Here is a 5,243-nt window from a genome sequence, read left to right as displayed (position 1 = left end):
GAAGTTTTATAATAATGGAATGTACGAAAAGTGACCCGACAAACGGGGCTAACTCTGTAACTCGTGGCCCGATTTTAACAAAACTTGTTTTCTTCTGTTTCTATTCTCATTTCATTACAAATATGTCGCTATTGTGCGCCGTTTTTGTTGTATTTAATTACAGACAAGCACACAAACAAACAATCTCAGAGTTTTAGTAGTATATAGATAACACGCTAACGTGCATATAGTTCGAGCACAATAATGAATGAAAATTAAAAATTTCTTCAGTGAGGAAAAGAGTTTGTTTGTTTGTTTTTTGAATTTCGAGCAAAGCTATACGAAGGCTATCTGCGCTAGCCGTCCCTAATTTAGCAGTGTAAGACTAGAGGAAAGGCAGCTAGTCATCACAACCCACCGTCAACTCTTGGGCTACTCTTTTTACCAACGAATAGTGGGATTGACCGTCACATTATAACGCCCCCACGGCTGAAAGGGCGAGCATGTTTGGTGTGACGGGGATTCGAACTCGCGACCCTCAGATTGCGAGTCGAGCGCCTTATCCACCTGGCCATGCCGGGCCGAAAAGTGATTGAGTCACCAGGTGGCCTTTTAGAAAGAAAATGTTTCTAATGCTTAACTCATAATGTTTTGAAACTTGAAATTTGTTCGAACTTGCGGAATCTGATTTACGCTTAATATAGATAAAGCTGGCTTTTTTATATTTATAAATTTTAGTATAACAGATTAAATGTTGTGTAGCGCCACCAATGATGGTTGAAATATAATATATGAAAATAAATAAACGTGTCGAAAAATATGCTCGCAAAAATGGCTTATTCTTTGGGTTTAAAGTATTTTGCTAACAATAAAGTTCTTAATGGGAATAATTCTTCTTCATGATAAAAGACCACTGAGCAAGATGGGCCCAGTTTATTTTTTGGACCGATTTTCAGAAAGAATTTAATAACTATCTCGATAACTGTTATCGACATTCTTGTCATACCTTTGCCGGTGCTTCAATGAACTTGTGTTGTTGTTGTAGCCCAACCACTGGTGCCTGAACCCCCACCCTGCTACAACCTAAAATTTTTTTGTTTGTTTTCATCTTTTCTGACAAAAAAAATATTTTGATCAACTCCAAAAATTAGTTTACAATGGCAAAATTATTGGTATTCATTTTTGGTGGTATTATAGTATTCAAGTAAGATATCAATAGTTTATAGTTCATTTAGAAGGGGACTCTTCGACCCCATTTAGTTCTGTCTTGCTTTGAAACCCCCCAAACACACACACACTATTAAACTTCTCCGCGTACCCCTGACATTCTTCTGATTACAAACCCGTCGATTAAAGTTATTATTTCTGTTAGGAATAACCAAATGAGAACTACAGTTTGGTTAAACGGTTAAGCAGTATAAGACACTTTAATCTAAGTAAGCATACCGTCTCTAATTTGAAATGATGGAGTAAAGAAAAGCTGGTCCACATAACCTACTATCAACTCTTTGGCTACATTGTTGAATTTGACTATGAATTTTATAGCTCACCTCCTGGTTACAAATTGCTAAGGGCGTTTTTTGTGACGGCAGCTGATCGTGAACCACAAATTCACAGCTTGGGCACGCTAACCACTAGACCACGCCCGGTCCTAAATTTTAACAAATATGTACAAAGCAAAGTACATGAAAGACAAGTAGAAAAAACAACATACAGAATACTAGGGGTATTGAATATTAATTTTCCGAGTATATATCGGGAATTTAGAAATATAAAGAATGAGAAAGCAAGTAAAAAGGAAACACGAGTAATTATGTTAATGTAAGTAAACATTCGTGCATCAATGTAGAATTCAAAGGAATCACCTAAAGCTATAAACCAGAAACCTGACTACCCGGCTACAGTAGGTCTCTTTCTTTCTTTCCTTGTCAAAAAAGTAATAAAAGTATATGTATATATATACATAATTGCCCCCGGTGACTCAGTCGTAAGCTTGATGGTTTTTAAAGCTAAGGCTCGATCCCAGCAGCAGGCACAGCAGAAAGACGATTGGCATACAAAAAATTAATTATTATAATTCAATCGTTTGTGTTTGAAGTTAAGCACAAAGCTACACAATGGGCTATCTGTGCTCTGCCAACCACGGGTATCGAAACCCGGTTTCTAGTGTTGTAAGTCCGAAAACATACCGCTGTGCCACTGGGAGGCTTAATTCAATCGTACAATAAATAATTTAGCTGAATATCATGAGCCTGCGATAAAAAAAAATTGTTGGTTTAATAAGTATGTAGCAGAGGAAGAATTAAGAGTATACTAATTATTAATTTTTGAATCTTTCTAATCTAGGATAATCTTATCCTAGATAGCTTAGGAAATCCTTGAGTCAAGTCATAACAATTAATCTTAAAAATTTGATGATATTCTCACACAAAAAAGTTTTTATAACTGTTTGTTAATTAACAAATGTTTCGTCTCGTCCGCCATTTTGTACTTTTGGGTGTGTGTGTTGCGATGTTTGACTTTATGTTTCGAAACACGTTGTAATGCAGTTCAAACAATTCCAACGAAAATACTAGGTTTAAAATAATAATAAAAAAACAAAAACAGTCGAAATTAGGTTTAGAAGAAATTGAAAAACGTCACGTTTACTGGCAAAGACTAACTGTTTAAATGCAGCTTGTACAAATTGTCATAGTCTTTTAATGGTTGGAGACGGCTTGAATGGGTAATGAAGAAAAACTTTAATATAAGTTTAACATAACAGCAAATGTACAAACATCATCAGTTTTTCTTCATCACCCATTCAAGCCGTCTCCAACCATTATTAGTCTCAAAGTGGGTTCCTCGTCATCGAATTTGTCATAGTCTTTATTTGTTGTTGTTTTCGTAAAATACTTGTAGATGTGCACTGTTTGTCTTCAGTTGTTCCTGGCCGACAAACACCACTTCGCACAGAAGACTCTAGCTGCCAGCTCCCGCGTTGCAAAAGCTTCTTCTTGAAAAGTCACTGATGTGGAAGCACCAGCTGCTAGGCAAATAGGCGAGTATAACTGAATGCCTCTAGTTACGAAAATGCAATCCGTCACCCAGTGACAATAACTAGTTGTTTACGGCGCTGGGCCAAAGGCATTGTGTCCAACGTTGCTTGTGGTCTTTTGTCACACAGGTGAACAGTTTCTACCAAGGACTTTATTGTTAACGAGATACTTTGAAACCCAAATAATAGGTTGTTTTTATGGGAACGTTTTCCGACATATCTATACATTTTCACATATTATATTTCAGCCACCATTGTTGATACTACACAACATTTCAAACCCAATAGTTCCCGGTGAGTCAGCGATAAGTTTACGGACTTGCAACGCTATAATCTGAGGTTATTCCCATAGCTCATTGTAGTGCTTAATGTTAAAACAACAGCAACATCAAATCTATTGCCAAAGGGGGGAAAAAATGTCAGTATTATTGACACTAGACGTAGATCAAATTTCACAAATCCAACAAAGTTCAAGGTCTCAAAGCTTTAGAAGTTAAGTCTTATAAGTATTTTCATTCTGAAGGGACACCTGGTGATTCAATCTCTATTTCTCACTGAAACACTTTTCGATTTTCATCAGTCATTGCACTCATATAAATATATGCACATTAATGTAAGGATATTTAGCCTTTTTCTATATGTTATAAGATTTTTCAGACACTTTTACTCGGGTTATGAAGTACTGAAAATTTTTGAACTGGCATACTGTTTAGTATACGAAATTTTACGTTCATGAAAATCGCTATTTAGTAGTTATATCATGACAACCTTCTATCTGTGTAATGGAAATGCACCTGTATCTGTTGGACTTTTGTAAAATACTTTTAATTTACATTCGCTAAATTATACCATGTTTGTTTGTTTTGATTTTATAAAACCCCATAACAAAATAAAAGGTGCTTTTAATTTACGCTCGTTGAATTATACCATCTTCACCTTTTATTTTATTACTTCAGTTAAACAAACGCCATATTCTCAAAGAATGTTCCTTGACCTCAAAATAACTGCAGGTTGAGTTTGTTTTTGTTTGTTATTAACTCCGAGGTATATTTTTGTTTTTCAGTTTATATGTAATTTGCAAATATATATCCTTGTTGTCGTTAATCATAGAATCTATAGTACTTGAGTTCAAAAGTCATATTCCAACAAACAAAAGTTTTATAAATGGAATAAAATAACAACTAATCCATAGAAGACATAAGACTTTCTCAGGATGTTTGGTTGGTTATTTTAGAGCAAAGCCACGTTGGGCTATCTGCTATGTCCACCGGGGGGGGGGGGGGGGCAAACCCCGGATTTTAGCAACGTAAGTTTGTAAACTTACTACTGTCCCACCGGGGGACATTTTCCCAGAAACAGATTTACGAATGAAAAAATGCTCAGTATACAAGCACAGGATGTCATTCGACAAACTAATATCACATTTTCCTAAGTATTAGGTAGTCAAGAAATTAATGTCGCTTTTTTTAGATGAAAAAACCCGAACAACTTACGTATCAAAACAAAACATTTATTAAAGGAAGTAGTCTCCATTCTTATCGGTGATGCTTTTCCATCTTATAATCAGGTTGTTAATGCCCTGATTAAAGAAATCATTGGCTTTGAAGCAAAAAACATTTCGCTGTCCTCTTTAACACCTTCCCCATTTGCATACGTTTTTCCATTAAGATGGTGTTGCAGCGAACGAAAAAGATAGTAATCTGATGGTGCCATATCTGGAAAATATGGTGGCTGGGGGAAAACTTCCCAACCCAACTCCATAATCTTGTGCAGAGTCAGACATGCAACATGTGGACGTGCATTGTCGTGGAGAAGAAGAACACTTTTCCGATTGACTAGTGAAGGGCGTTTCTGATGAAGGGCTTGATTTAAACATTCCAGTTGCTAAATATAGATCTCTGCATTGACAGTTCCCTGTGGATTGAGGAGTTCGAAATGAATTACTCCTTTGATATCCCACCAAATGCGAAGCATCACTTTCTGCGGCTGGAGTCCAGGTTTTGGAATCGGAAGTGGTTTTTGTTTAATATTCGCATAGAGAATCCATTTTTCATCACCGGTGATAATTCCGTCTAACAATGATTCACGCGCATTACGCGCCAGAAGAGACGAAGCAACGTTCCCACGTTGGAAACGATGATCATCGGAGAGAGTTCGTGAGACACCCAAACACCTTCTTTATGGAGTTTTCTCATATTCCTTAGATGTTTACGTGTTGTTTCATGAG

The sequence above is a fragment of the Limulus polyphemus genome, unplaced genomic scaffold (assembly GCF_000517525.1).
Source record: "Limulus polyphemus unplaced genomic scaffold, Limulus_polyphemus-2.1.2 Scaffold3063, whole genome shotgun sequence".
NCBI classification, from domain to species: domain Eukaryota; kingdom Metazoa; phylum Arthropoda; class Merostomata; order Xiphosura; family Limulidae; genus Limulus; species Limulus polyphemus.
The sequence above is the reverse complement of the archived record's forward strand: the minus strand, read 5'-3'. Positions refer to the sequence as shown.